Raw genomic sequence first — 14,939 nt, 5'->3', positions numbered from 1 at the left:
AGGCCAGGGATCCAACCTGAGTCTATATGGATACTAGTTGGATTCTTAACCTGCTAAGCCACTGCAGGAGCTGCCAACCTTGGCTGTTATGATCACCTTGGTTCAGGTAGATTTGACAAGAGCTGGGGTGGCTTACTGGGAGCCTGATGATTCTGAAAGGCGTCAATGGCAACAGTGGGCCTGGGAAGGAGGATTTTGTTGGGAGCAGCCTGCTGGCTGGGAACGGGGAGGAAGCAGAGGTTCTAGTGGGCAGTGGTCTTGGAATAAGCATGGGGCTTCATCCAAGCAGAACCGAAGCTCTGTCTTGCGGGCGGGAGGTCTCCTCCGTGATGCGGTCTCCCCACCCTGCCTTTGCGTTGCTTTGATGGTCTTTCTCAGAAAGGAGGAAGGCTCTGTGCTGGGTGTGGCCTGTGACTTCCTATGGCTGCCTTGTCACTGGCCCGGCTCTGAATTCGCTACGTCGCTGGATCTGTGCCTCCTCCTGGACTTTCAGGTTCCGATCCCCAAGCCCTGGTGACCTTACTGCCTCACCCCGAGTGTCCATCTTCAAAGGCCACAGAAGGCAGCGGGTGCTGCTGGGCGCCGGCCACATGCAGGGCAAGGCTGCTTCCTCCCCAGCACCCTCTGAGCGAGGGGGTGGCTCGGGGCCTTTCTAGGGGAGTCTCCTCCTGAACGTAGCTAGAGCGGGTCTTTGCTCCACAGCCTGGGAACATAACCTTCTTTGTGACGTGGCTTAGCTTTCACGTCTACAGGCCACCTGCCCCGCAGATGAGGCTTTTCCTCCTTAAATACCCTCTTTCCCCTTGGTCGGGTTCTCTAGATGATCGGGGCCTGCTAAGTGTAATGCCCGTGTGGTCATAGGTGCCCCTTGAGAGCGTTTTGCACAAAAAAGAATTGGGGAACTGTGACCACTCTTGTCGGATGCTCACTGTCCATTTTAAGTCCAGATTGAAGTCGCAGACCCACGTGGACTTGGAGGCAGCCTCGTTCACCAGGCGATAGTCTTCGCGTATCCCGTCCAGTCACTCTGTGACCGTCACCTTCCTGGCTTCAAGTAAGCCCTGTGACAGCCGGGACAAGGCGGCTGACAAGCGTTGAGCATGGATCTTGAGACGCCCTGCCCCATTATCCCATGTCATCTTTCTGAGCATCAGATGAGGTCGTTGTTACCTGCAGTTCAAACCTCGAAAGTCAGAGAAGTGGGCAGGACACAATTGGGTGTTACTGGGAAAGTGACAGAGCAGGGGTGAGAACCCAGGCGTTTACAGCAGCTCAGATCATGACCTTCCCCCACCTCCGTCAGGCTCCTAGCTCATTCTGTCAGTTCTTCCTCTCCCGGCTCTCTCGTCCTGCCACGCCAGGACGAGAAATCCCTGGTTAGGGAACCCCCCCCGGGGGGGGGGGGGCAGGAGCAGAGCCGTTCAGAGAATGATTGCATCTCTAGGGCTGTGGGGAGGGAGGGCTTCAAGCTTCTTCTCTTTGCCCCCCCCCCATCATTCCAGAAATGGTGCCACCCTTGGTTGATCAGCTGGGGCTGAGAGGAGAAGGCGATGATGGAATGCGAGTGAAGCTCAACATCTCAGCATTTTCCAGGAGAAATAAACGTGAGTACGCTGGCTTCAGGCCCCCCTGAGGAGGTCCCGTCCTGGGAAGAAGCACGAATCGCATCGTGTCTATTCTTGGCCAGAGAGGGACCTCATTCATTTCGAACGGCCGCCTCCATCGCTCACGCTTCAATGGCAGCTGTTCAAGATGAAATCGAGAGATGCCACCAGAGTTTTGAGGGGCTCGTGAGGTGAAGGAAAGGCCCCTGTGGTTCTATCCTGTGGGTTCCCCAAAAATATATATTCGAAAGGTCCCAGCAATACAGATTACACAGAGGCTAAATGTTAGTTCCCTTTGGGGTTCTGATATTTTTTTTCATTAAAGTGTTTAAAGAAAGAAAATGAGACCTTTAAAAAGCAGGGCCATTTGTTCTCGGAGCTGAAAGACTGGGAAAGATTGAAGCCTCCCTAGAAAATGAGTGAAAATTCCAAGCCGTTCGTGCACTTGTGCACCATCTTGGGTTTATTGCATGTTTGCGACTCTGTCCTGGTGTCTCTGCACAGTGGGTGTTGGCACTGGTATGTGGTGCTGTCATCATGTGGCAGAATGCACCTTACAGCTCACGAAGAACCTCTCTCTTGAGCAGTCCTTCCCCCGCTGAGATAGCAGGGTGGGCATTGTGCACATTTGATAGATGAGCAAACTGAGGCTGGGTGGTATCTTCGGAGCCCCCTTCCTTCTGTTTTCTGGCGTCTAATTTCTCTGTTGGTGAGGTTAGATTGGGCTGTGGGGGTTGTACCTAGGGGGTCTTCTGGCTTCGTTTTTTCTCTGCCCAGGCCTGGTGGTTCTCGAGACAGAAGGAGCTGGGTGTGTTTTAGTTCCTCAGCGATTCTCTCCCCCCACCTTCCTTCCCGTTTAACTGACGAGTTAAGACCCGCCCCGTTACAGGGCTGGTGCTCTTCCCCGCTAGGACCATGGCCCTGAGCGCTGAGCTGGGAAGGGAGAAGGCGGACCAGCAAAAGGCACCGTGGTTCGTGGACACAGGAGATGGGAGACGGGGCACAGGTGGACAGGGGAAGCCTGGCGGGAGCGTTGGCTGGAGGAAGACCTCGTGTGGAGGCTTGAGGCTAATCAAGGTGGGGGTCTCCCGAAGCCCCGAGACCTGTTGCTTCTCTGTGTCGCTTGCCTTTGGTTTGCCTTTGATTCCGCAGCTCCGGCACTTCCCCAAGTCGTGGCCCAGGGCTCCGGGCACGTACCAGTCATCATGGTGGTTCTTATTAGGTGGAGGCTGAATCCATAGGTTCTCTCCTTTGAGCTGCACGGCCGGCGGCCCTCTTGGTGTTTGTGTCTTACCGCGGGGTACACTGAGATTTGGAGACGCGAAACGGCATCCGCAAGGCCACGTGCTAGTAAGTGGAGACAGGTTCAAGGTCACATCGAAGGGTCTCTGCGCTTTCTGCGTACGTCCCAGACCCTCTGTGGCCCCGGAAGACCTTTCCTTTCAGGTTGGTCCAAGGTCGCTTCCCTGCTGGAACCACTGGTTTTTCCTCTCACTCGGTCTTTCTGGGGTGACAGTCAAGATATTTTGGCCTGCACCATCAGGAGGCGCAGTGCCTGGTGCCAGGGTCCTGGAGCCCACTGGTTGTGCCAGGTCTGAACCCTGCATTTTGTGGAGGGCTGGGATAGTGGAAAGTGGCTCCAGGGGACAAGTCCAGATAGCGGGACAAGAGTTGTCCTCTTGAGGAAGCAGTTCTTTGTCAACTGCCATGAAGGTCTTTCAGCATTTTAACCTGACGGGACTGCAGGATGGGTGATTACCTGCCCAATGCCGGCTTCATCCACTGGGGTCCCTTTTTGTTTTTTTTTTTACCATCTTCCAGGCTTAGACAGGGTAGAACTTTCCCCTAAATCTTCCTACGGCAAGTTGCCATTGTACTATTTTATATTATTATTCTTCGATCAGTTTCCACCACTTAAAGTAATAATTGTGTTTTTTAAAAAAATCAAGCTTCAGGCAGAGTAAGTCCAAAATGCATTGCCTTCTGTGAATTTGACGTGGAATCACTCTCCTGAGACTGTAGAGCAGGGTGTCGGGGCCAGAGGTCCCCAGAGCCTGTCTGCTGCTGTCAGAGCCCAGCTGTCCCCTTGTTGGCTATGTGGCCGGGGACACTGTGCTTCATCATCTCAGCTGTGTCTTCAGTGTGGCTCTGGATGCCTTTTACCCAGTGGAGTGGTTTCCTGTGGCTGCAATAACAAAAGATTGCAGGCTTAGTGTTCACACAAGTTTATTGTCATGCATTTATTATCTCTAGGTTAGACGTCTGGTTTAGGTTCACTGGACTGAGATCAAGCTTGTGTTCCTTTCTGGAGACTCTAAGGGGGTGGGAATCTGTGTTCCTTGCTTTGGTTGGCTGTGGTGGAATTCAGTTCCCTGCATTTGGAGGACTGAGACACCCCCGTTTTTTGTTATTGTTGTTTTAGTGCAACACCTGTGCCATATGGACATTTCCAGGCTAGGGGTCGAATCGGAGCTACAGCTGCTGGCCTGCAGCACAGCCACAGCAATGTGGGATCAGAGCCAAGTCTGCGACCTACAACAGCTCACAGCAATGCTGGTTCCTTAACCCACTGAGCGAGGCCAGGGATCAAACCCACATCCTCATGGATACCAGTTGGGTTCGTAATCTGCTGAGCTGAGACAGGAACTCCCAAGATCCCCACCTTCATGCTGGGTGTCAGCTGAGAGCTCCATCCAATTTCTAGCAGCTGCCGTCACTCCTTGGCTGGTGGCCTCCTCTCCCGTGGTCAGATCTGGGCAATGATGGGCCCAGTCCCTTCCATGCTTCTGATCTGTTCTTCTTCCTCCCTCTCATCTCTCTGATGCCACCAGGGGAAAGTTCCTTGATCTTAGGGACTTGTGCCATTAGATTAGTCCCTGCCTGGTAATCCAGAAAATATCTTCACCTCCAGGTGCTTAACCTGATTTGCGTCTGCAAAGTTGCCTTTATCAGGGGAGGTGACAAAGGCACAGGCCAGGGAATTAGGATGTGAACGCGTCTTTTCTCGGAGGGTGGGGGGGTGATTCTGCCCGCCTCACTTCATAAGGGTTGTCGTGCCTCGATGCATGTGAAGTGCTTAAAGTCTTAGGTTGAACCCTGTGAAGCTGCTCTCATTCAGCAGCTGACTGACGAGAAGTCCGGCTCACATCTGGTCTCGAGTAAGTCCTCCGCGAATATTCCCCGTCGTCATGACAGTTAGTGGTGGGAATGCCACGCTCTCTTTGCCCCTTTTGCTCGGCTGGTACTTTTCACAAGTTGGCTGTTACTTTGGCATCGCTGTGTTGACGTGAACATCCTGCTGAACCTCTCGGGGACCATGTCCTTCACAGATGGCGGCCTCGTGGTCCCGGGGAGTAGGTGTTCCTCTTTGCCGTCCTCCCCGCCGCCCCCGGCTCCGTCCGCAGCGCCTGCCCCCACCTGTGCTGGCTGGGAAGCGCCCCCTTTTCTTGTCTGGCCCCTTGTCCAGCCCAGCTCTGGACTGTGGACGTGGGCGGGACCTTTCCCCTTTGGGGAAAGCGTGGTCCTCTTGTTCTTCCTGAGATGGATCCCCTGGACTTGCCCTGGGCCTTTTGCTTTCTGCGCGGGCGTGGAGGGTGCCACCGCTATGGGCCCACGTGCGGGGGTCAGTGACATACTGTGAACTCCTTTCCAAGGGCAGCCGAGTCCCAGGCACCCACACCCAACACTCTTGGTTGCCCTGGAGTGTGGTTCTGTGTCCCCAGTTCTGTAACTCCCTGTGGGCTGAGGCTGAGCACTGTCGCCTGGCAGCCCCTCCAGGTGCGAGGTCTCACCTGGTGATGGATGCAGGTGGGATCTCGGAGAATCTGCTGTGCCCTTGCCTAGTGTGGTGGAGCCAGCGTCTTCACCCAGGTTTGTCTGCCTGTGACCGAGCCACTGTCCCACAACTGCCACTCGTTAACGCTTTCTCTCCTGTCTGGGACGGCTCAGCGAGCCGAGGGAACGCACCAGGTCCCCATCTCTGTGCACCGAAGCTGCTGGCACTCACCTCTCCCCTTTCACCCCGCAAGAGCGCCCGTAGTGATTCTCCATTCTGCAGGGAGTGTATGGAGCTGTTTTGAGGTCATCCCAAGTACAAGTGACCTGACTTAGTGATAATAACCTGGTGACAAGTTTGCAACAGAGCTGAGTTCAAGTTCTGCCTCATCTTACTGGCTGGTGCTTCTGTGGCTGATCCTTCCCTGTACAGGGCCTTTGGCTTCTCCCTCTTAAAGTGGTTTGGGTTCAGTCCTGCCTCAAAGCTGGATGTGGCTCCTCCTACTCTGGCTGCCGTTTAAGTAGCCACTTAATGGAGTGACCTGTGGAACCCAGGACAAAGCTGCTGCTTCCAGCGCTGAGATCTATAAGCTGACATTATCCCTTGGGACTTGAGGGGGAGGTGGTGTTGGTGGGGGCAGAGCCCAGGAGGGAGCTGGGCCTGGCCTGGGCCCCTCTGCCAGCTCAGCCCCCTGTCTTCCCAGTGTGATTCTTATCCCACCTGGAGCCTCTCTCTTGAGGTTCCGAAAGGACCTGGGACTGAGGACCTGAGGGTCTGGAAGTGTCCCCGGAATGAAGGCATTTGCAGATGCTGTCAACCTGCGGGCATTTTAAGAAATGAGGACGAATTAAAATTCTTTTCATAAAATCAAAAGACAGTGTCAGGGCCTTCCCATCCTATCCAGTGGCTCCGGGAGATGGTATTACGTCCCCTTGGGGAGCTGGCACTTGAGCCCCCACGTTTCACAGCTCCTGCCTGTTGGCACCACCCCCAGACCCAGCGTGGGGTCTGACACACAGCAGGTGCTCAGTGAGGAGAGAGCAGACTTCTAGGCAACCCTAGAACCGTCACTTCGAGCCTTCGATCTCAGCCCAGGTCTCGTTTCTGGCCGGTTCTTTGTGAGGCTTTGGAAGGGATAACCTGTGTGAAGTTTTTTGGTTTGTTTTTGTTTTTTGTCTTTTTAGAGCCACACCTGCAGCATATGGAAGTTCCCAGGTTAGGGGTCAAATCGGAGCGGCAGCTGCTGGGCCTACACCACAGCCACAGCAACGCCAGATCCAAGCCACATCTGCAACCTGCACCACAGCTCACAACAATGCCGAATCCTTAATCCACTGAGTGAGTCCAGGGATCGAACCTGCATCATGGATCCTAGTCAGGTTCTACGACGGGAACTCCCTGTGTGAAGTTTTACTGCAAATGAATAAGCACTCTTTTATTGTACTGGGTGACAGAGAAGCTCTCCCTATATAAAATCAAGAGGGAAAAGAAGCTGAAAAGATACGTAGGATGTAGAGCAGGTTTCTCAGCCTCAGCATTATGGACGTTCTAGGCCAGAGAGTTCCTTGTGGGGCTGGCCTGCATGTAGGTTATTCATTAGCGCTCTGGTCTCTACCCACTAGATGCTAGCAGCATTGTCTGCCCCGCCCCCTAGTCCCAGCACGACGATCCAGAATGGTTTCTAATATTCCCTTGGAGGGGGGTGGCCAAGTCACTTTGTTGAGATCCACTGGTCTAGAGCTCTGTCATGTCTCCCCATGTGCTGGCTGACCTAGGCTCTTCCGCGAAGCCTAGAGACAGAAAGGTTGACAGATAGGTGCTGGGTTTCAGGAAAAGGATGCTGGGTTTAGTGTTTGAGGTGGGTTGCATGTCAGATGCCTAGCATGAGCGTTCGTCTCTTTCCTGGCTGTGTGACCTTGAGAATATTACTCAGCATCTCTGAGCCACTTTCCTCTCATCCATAAGAGAGAAAAACGAATCCCACGCCCTTCAAGACTTTTGTGTGGTCGAAGATAAGCGGTCCAGTGCTTCACATGGGCTTTCAAGAAAAAGTAGGTGCTGTATTTAGGGTCCGTAATGAAAAGCATCTCAAGGAAAACATACCTGGCTCTGATGCCGGGTTCCTTTGGCCATTTTTGTGTTGAATTGTGGAGAAGGGGATGTAAGTCACAGAGATGTCACGATAAAGCCCGAGTGGCGCAGGGGCGGGGGGAGGGGGAGGTGTTTGAAGAGGCTCCAGTTTGATTTCTGCTTTAGCCACGTGCCAACCGCGTGACCCCATTCCGCTTTCATAACCTCAGTTTCTTCACCTGCGAAATGGGGGCAAGGAGAGCACTGACCTCAAAAGGTATTATACAAACTGCTCACCACTGTTCTGTTCTTTTCTTTTTCTTTCTTTTTCTTTTTTGGTCTTTTAGGGCTATGCCTGCGGCACGTGGAAGTTCAGGCTAAGGGTCAAATTGGAGTTGCACCTGTTGGCCTATACCACAGACACAGCAATGAGGGATCTGAGCCGCATCTGTGACCTCCACCACTGCTCACGACAACGCCAGATCCTTAATCCACTGAGCGAGGCCAGGATCAAACCCGCATCCTCATGGATACTTGTCAGGTTCATTATCACTGAGCCATGATGGGAACTCCTCACCATTGTTCTCGTGTGCAGGTGACCTTCCAAGGGCTGTTGTCCGGTTCTCTGTCAGATGCCAGAGTCTGCTTTACCAACCCCAAGGTGGCTTACTTGGGGAAACCTTCTGGGTATGGGATTTTTTCTTTCCGCTTTGGCTTCCCAGGTCTCCAGAAGCCACACCTAAGGCCTGGTTGTCACATAATTCCTGTCATTCCAGGTTCAGCTTATCAGAAGACAGGGCTGAGGGGGGAGCTGTCATTTCCCGGGGGCTGGGCGGTCTGCACGGGTCCTCCTGGATTTGTCTCTGTCACAGCTGTGCTGTCGTTTTCATGGGGACCCAAGTTCCCTTCTGCCGGATCAGGCTTCCAGAGGCGGGATGGTCCCCAACCGGAGATGAAGCCAGGGAGCTTGTCCCCTGTGCTGCTCATGCCCCGGAGTCATGGCCATATGGCCGGCCGGATGCCTCGCTGGAAACCATCAGCCCGGCCCCTTTGAAGCGGTTTTAAGACCAATTTGCTAACTCGATTCGGAAAGTGGTATCGATGACTTCAGGGAGCAGGCTTATTAGCCGTCTTCTGGGCCCTGCAAATTGGGTTAAGTGGAGGGCAGTTGGCTTCTGCCCTCCCTGGGCTCACGGCTGAGGTCCAGGCCCCGTGACGAGGGGACCCTCTCTTGCGCAAAGGACATTGAAAAGCTTGCGGGGAGTCTGCTCTCTGTTTCCATCCGGGAATTCCACTTTCCCCTGGGGGGCTGGGCTGTAGGCTGAGAAGAGGGAAAAAGGAAAATGAACTGGGGAGAGGGAGGGAGCGTGCGATGGGGGTCGGGTCTGGTCGGGTCCGGTCGGGTCGGAAGCACGCGAACAATGAAGGGTTGTGTTCCCCAAGCCCCAGTATCCTTGGTTATCCCTCTGCTGTCCAGAGAGCCTGTGCTTGATGCCTCTGCTCTTTCTTCTTTTCTCCGCGGTGTTTTACAAACGGGGCTGCTAGGCCCCTCCTATCTTCCTCGGGCACCCGTGAGCACACCTAGGGGTTATACCCAAAGGTGACATTGCCGCTGCCGCCGCCAGCCGCCTAGAAGCTGATCAGCATTCTCCGTTTCGCACATGGTCCCACGTTGCGTTCAAGCACAGCCACGCTGGTTGGGTTTACACACACTCCCGCCCCATAGGCACCCGGTCCCTGGGTTCCCTACCGTGTCAGCCGCTTTCGGTACGTGAGATTTTCACGGTTTTGCCCGAATGATGAGAGAGAGGTGGTTTGTGGTGGTTTCCCTGGTGACCAGGAGGCTGACTGCCTGTCCCTGCATCCTCACGGCCCCTGGCCCCCTGGGAAGATGGGTAGCACTCATCCATCCCATGACTGAAAGGACCCCCTTCCTCAGTGCACTCGAGTTGGCAGGGAGCATCACTGTTAGACCCACGCTCGGCTGTGTTCACTGCCGTCCAGGTACAGGGGCGGGCTGGATTCTTTGGGAAGCTCTCACCATAGTTTGCGTTTATTCCTCCCTCAACTTGTCCTCATTTATTTCGCATGTGGTTGAGCTCGGGATGTGGACGCCAGGGGCCTGGGATCCAGGCTGGCTTCAAGGGCTCTTGCTGCCCCTTGTCAGCTCTCTGGCCCAGGGAGCAATCCCTGAGATTTCTGAACCTCGTTTTGTTTCTCTGAACTAGAAAACGAAAGCCGCCAACCTCACAGTTGGTTGGGAAGGAGGAAGAGAGAGTCATATCTGTGGATGTGTGTTAAGGTGTTTCGGAGGTGAGGCCAGCACAGCTCTGTATCGCACGGCGCCAGGGCTGACCCGGAGGCTGGTACAGACCCAGGCCGACCCCTCTAGGCCGAGTTGCCGCTGGTCTGCCTGGGTACAGGCGAGCTGTCTCTTGAATCCAGAAGCCACATGTGCGTGGGAAGAAATTATGGTCATTGGCTCCTCTGCTCACAGGGATGCACCCAAACTTGTAGAGCGATGATTGTACGCCAGTTACCCCGTTAATTCTCCCGAGTACCTAATGTAAATTAGCCGAGGGCTGGGGGTCTCGTGGCAAGCAGAGCAGATATGCTTTCCGTCCCTGGGGAGCCTGTAGTCTAGTGAAAGGAAGGAGCAAAAGTTTAAGGCTTTGCAGGAAGATGAACTCGGGGCTAAGAAAGCCTCTTTAAGTCTCCGGGTGTTTCCAGGTCACCTGGGCATTCAGATGGAAAGGAAATGGTTGTGATCTTTATTTTATTTTGCCAAAGCAATGAAGAATAGCACCACTTTGGTCCCTGTCGTTTGTCTCCGAGAAAGTGCTGATTCCCAAGAAGAAGAAAGAAGAGGAACCACGGAGGGATAGTGGCAATAATATCACACAGGAATAAAAAGGAGTAGCTCACACTTATTGCACACTTATTGGGTGTTAGACTGTCTTAAGGGCTTTGTGTGAATACGGCAGAAAATAACATCATCCCCATTGAACAGGCAAGAAAACTGAGTCTCTCCCCAGAGCCAGTGCACATGGGTCAGAATTTGGGAACAGTGACTTTCTTTCTTCTTTTTTTTAAATTTTATTGAAGCATAGGTGATTTACAGTGTTGCGAGAGCCTTTCTTTTACCTGGAAGTGCCTGTGGCTGGTCCCTTGTTGCTGGAATCCCTAGAATTTCAGAAAAGCAAGTCCCACTGTCTTCCCCCAGCACCTGTCAGCCTCCACTTGACCCATGACGCTCTCTCTCCGACCTTTTTAGCTCATTCTCAAATTCCTTTTTGTCCAGTTTTCGCCAAGCAGAAAGCTCTCGGGTCACGATTGGATTCATTTATATAGTCAGTATTTATTAAAGTTTACCCTTTTCATTTTCACAGTGGCGTGGCAAAGTTAAACCCAAGGTCACTTTTTCACGATGTGCCTTTCGTTTATGACAAGGGGTGCCCCGTCTTGAAGGCTGGTCACATGGTGGTCTTTTCTCACCCCATAACAGGAGGGAGGTGAGTATTTTGCTCAATTTGCACATGAGAGGCTCAGAGAGGGTAGCTAGCTAACCCACAGCCACACAGCGGGGTTGGATGTGTTTAAAAGAATGTCTGACTTTTAGTGGCTGCACTTTTATTTCCTATTGGAAAAGAATTGGGCTAGAGATGGTAAATGAAGTTGATCGAAGCAGAAGAAATTATTGCTATTCCCCAAAGGCTGGTTGACAAAATCTGGGCTAAAATACAACTGTGAATAAGCCCGCTCTTTACCAGTTCTTTTGCCCTGGAACCCTATATCTGTCTGTAATAACTGCTCTTTCTGCTGTTTTCTTCTTCCCTGCCCAGCCCAAGGCCAGGCACACCGTGAGCCTGCAGATCTTTGGCCTCGGTTTCCTTACCTCTAAAGTGGACATACTAGTCGCTGCCTAGTTGATATTGGGGAGAATGCTGGGGTCAGGTACAGCCTCACCCCGCCCGCTCTCTGAGTATCTTTGCTGCCGGGGGCAGGTTTCTGGCTCTCTGGACACCATCATGTGTATATTGACTGCTTGCTAGAGGCCGAGTTTGGTGATGGGATACAGAAGATAGGAAGATCACAGTAGAATGAGGTTTTCTAAGTCCCAAGGTGACTCTTCCCCTGTATTTTATAAACCCTAGCAAAGAGCCTGTGCTTACTTTGGTCCCCTTTGGAAGGGGGTGTGGATATTATCATTCCCATTTTACAGATGAGGAAAGTGGATCACAGAGCTGTTAATTAATTGGCCTGACCTTACTCAGCAAGTAGGGGGCCCTGCCGGCATTTGGACACTTGTATTTGGTCGCTGAAGCCCACAACCTGATCTCTGTCTATTGTCCTGGCTCTTGACAACCTGAGACAATGTCTGTAAAGAACCCAGCACAGGAGTGCCTGGTCACTGGGCTCTCCTGTTGAAAGGAGAGCCCTTGTGGCCGAAACCTCTGTTTTCTGCATGGAGAGAGAGAGAGAGAGAGAGAGAGAGAGAGAGAGAGAGAGAGAGAGAGAGAGTGTGTGTGTGTGTGTGTGTGTGTGTGTGTGTGTGTGTGTGTGTCTTTCTCTTCTCCTCTCCCTTTTTTGGGTTCCCCTCCATCCCTGGTCTTAATTGACTTTGGCTCCGGTCCCAGAACCCAGCCTGGCACCCAGACCTGCCCTGCTATCATAGCACCTCAGATGGTTAAACAAACAGAGAGTGGCATTTATTAAATGCCACGTGCCTGTGAATCTGTCCTTTCCTCCCAGGCCCTGTCCCTGTCTTTCTCACTGTGTGTGCTTTTGAGGGCTCCAGAGTCTCTGCCTCTTTTACGAAGCATCTCTCATTGCTGGCTGGTGAGTGTCAGGCCCCAGGGACCGGGAGGCCAGCGCTGGCTCTGGAGTCACCCAGGGCCTTACGGTAAAAATGCATCACCCTGAATGCGGGCCAGCCTCGGCCTCAGCCCAACCCCGCCCTGCCCGAGCCGCTGCATCCTGCCGCCCGAGCCTTAGTCACTGGCCAGAGCGCATCTCCCTGCTCAAGCGGAGGCTGGCCCCTCCTCCCAACAGCCTGGCTTCCTGGAAAACTTAAGCCAGAGGCCGAGGACTTCCCCTCCAAGCTGAATCATTAGAGCTCTCATGTGTCGAGCCCTTGCTGAGTGTCAGATACCATGCTGAGCGCTTTACGAGCATCGTCTCATTTCATCCTCTTAATAAACTCCGGGGCAGGTGCGCCTTTAACCGCCCTCTTACTGACGGGGTTGCCAGCCCAGCCGCTTGAATACTAGCAATAGAAGGTGTCTCATCTTTATTAGGTGCTACTGTGTGCCAGGTACCCGGCTTAACTCCCAGTGAATGGCCTGCTGTGATTATCTGAGACCGAGGGTCCCTGGTTCCCCTGGCTGGTGCCTGCAGTCTGCCTGCTGAGCCCTCAGCCCCACGGCTGTGCTGGAACCCCAGGAGATGGGAGCAGGGTTTCCCTGCGACCTCAGAGCCTGCACTGGCTCCACTGCTCCACGCTGCCTCTGAGGAATGACCCGGGGCAGGCAGAATTTCCCGCTTTCTCAGATGCGCCTCAGGGAAGGGGCTGGGTGGTCCCTACACACAGTGGATTTGCTTAAAGGGCTTTTGGGGGAAGAGCTGGCCAGAAGGGCAAGAACAGAGGCTGAGAGTCACTTAGGGGAGAGATGAAAGCTTGACCTGGCCAGGACTGACCCTCCACCCAAGACCTGGCCAGGTCTGGTCCCTCTTTCCTGTCTCCTTCGCACACACCCCAGGTTCAGGCTGCAGCCTTGGGACCAGGTCCCATCCACAGGCTCCCTGGAGCCCACGGTCCCTGCTGCCCACCCATCTTCCTGGTGACCAAGAGGAGCATCCTCCCTCGAGCAGTTGGGGTGGGAGGGGGCTGACATGGCCCTCGCCCGCTCAGCCCTCTCCCGGTTTATGAAACATTGCACACATGTCATCTCCTGCTGTCGAGCAGTCACATGGGGATTCGAGCCCCTGATTTTCAAAGGGGGAACCCAGGCTTCCGCAGGGAGAGGTCCCACCTCCCTGGGCTCAGGAACCCCAGAGCAAGGGGTTGAGGTGTCCAGGGCGCTGGGTGTCCTGCCTGGCCTCAGCGGTGGCTTCAGGAGCAGGGACTGGGCAGGAAGTCCAGGCAAGGCCCGTGGGTGGAGGTGATGCAGGTCTGAGGATAATCCAGAGAGAGCGTGGGGCTGACATCGCAGGGATGTCAGGAGGTCACAGAATGGCCTTGAAACTAGAGCTGAGTGAAGCCTCCTAGAAGCAGAAACGAAGAGGTGTGTCCCAGCAGGATGGTGACAGCAGCGCACGGGCCCTGGGTGGTCACATGCCTGGACCGTGGCTAAGCCTTGCTGTCCTCACTGCGCGGGTCCTTGCACAGCCCTTCCAGGAGTTTTGCAGACCGGCAAACGCATCCAGAATCCCCCTGGGGAGTGACCCCAAACCTCCCTTCTTCCCTCTATGCTCTGCTCGTGAGAAAAACAAAAACAGAATTTCTTTTATGTGGTTTGAGGAAATTTGTTTTGGAAAAATTAATTTCCTTCTGTGATGCCTGGCTCGTGACAGATCGAAGCTCAAGAAGCAGATCTTAGGTCTTGGCGGCTCAGGCAGGCTCCGAAAGGCTGCCCCGGCCTCGCTGTGACAGGGCCGGCTGGGGAACCGGCAATTTCACCGTCTCGGCAGAGATGGAGGAACCTGTTAACCTGCCTTAGAAGCTAATAAAAAAAAAAGAAAGAAATCCCAGTGAGATCATGTCTGTTAAAGCCCTTTGAGCTCCCAGAGCTCAGAGGCTGTTTTCCTTGCTGACTCAGCAAAAAATGCCCCAGGCTGCAAAGCCCATTCCCTCCTTTCAGCTGCTGGCTTCCTCCTGCATTTTATTTGATGCTTCCTTTGCATCTTGAAGACCTGCCAGATTTTTGTTAACCTTCTGTCCTTGAAGGAACTGCCGTATTTTGGGTGCTTATTTTGTGCTAAGCCCTTTTTATTCAGTGATTCCGCTAAGCCTTACAGCCATCCTATGAAGCAAGAGGTACGCATATGCATATCCCCATTTCAGGCAAGGTTACTGAGGCTTGGATTGGGGAGGGGTCAGGCAAGGTCACAGGGCTTAGAAAGGCAAACAGGGTCCATCCACTCCCAGGGTGTGGGTTCACTGGATTATGCCAAGCTGCAGGCACACCTGCTTGGCTGTTCCTTAGCTGGAGGAGGCAAGGGCCCAATCTGGAATTTGGCCTCGAGATGATGGCTCTGGTGTTTTATTTGTTTTCGCTGTGAAGGCTGGGCCGTGCTATGTCTGTCCTTTTTGTTCTGGCTGTGATCTGTAGGGAGGTCCCCTGTCACAGGCCCCACCCCCACCCCATGCGGGGACCCTTTTGCTTGCTTCTTTGCATGAAATGGATGGACAGATGGACCTTGGGGTTAGAGATGCAGGCTGTGGCTTGCCCCGAGAACCTGACCCAGCCCCACCTCTGCTTTCTCCTCCA

General features: G+C 53.7%; 1 long non-coding RNA gene across 11 annotated transcripts in view; it reads left to right on the top strand.

Moving 5' to 3' along the window:
- LOC125129024 (uncharacterized) overlaps nucleotides 1-14,939 on the top strand; it is a 217,278-nt gene that overhangs the window by 99,407 nt on the left and 102,932 nt on the right. For 8 of the 11 annotated variants that reach the window (XR_007135394.1, XR_007135388.1, XR_007135391.1 and 5 more), the window contains one exon: nucleotides 1,503-1,604. The exons of 1 other annotated variant lie outside the window; for it this stretch is intronic. This is a non-coding gene — a long non-coding RNA (uncharacterized LOC125129024). Of the gene's footprint in view, nucleotides 1-33; nucleotides 494-516; nucleotides 1,055-1,502; nucleotides 1,605-14,939 lie in introns of those variants that run through there. 2 more of the 11 variants (XR_007135393.1, XR_007135395.1) reach the window with 2 other exon arrangements.

This window comes from Phacochoerus africanus, chromosome 6 (assembly GCF_016906955.1).
Source record: "Phacochoerus africanus isolate WHEZ1 chromosome 6, ROS_Pafr_v1, whole genome shotgun sequence".
Taxonomy (NCBI): domain Eukaryota; kingdom Metazoa; phylum Chordata; class Mammalia; order Artiodactyla; family Suidae; genus Phacochoerus; species Phacochoerus africanus.
The sequence above is the reverse complement of the archived record's forward strand: the minus strand, read 5'-3'. Positions and strand labels throughout refer to the sequence as shown.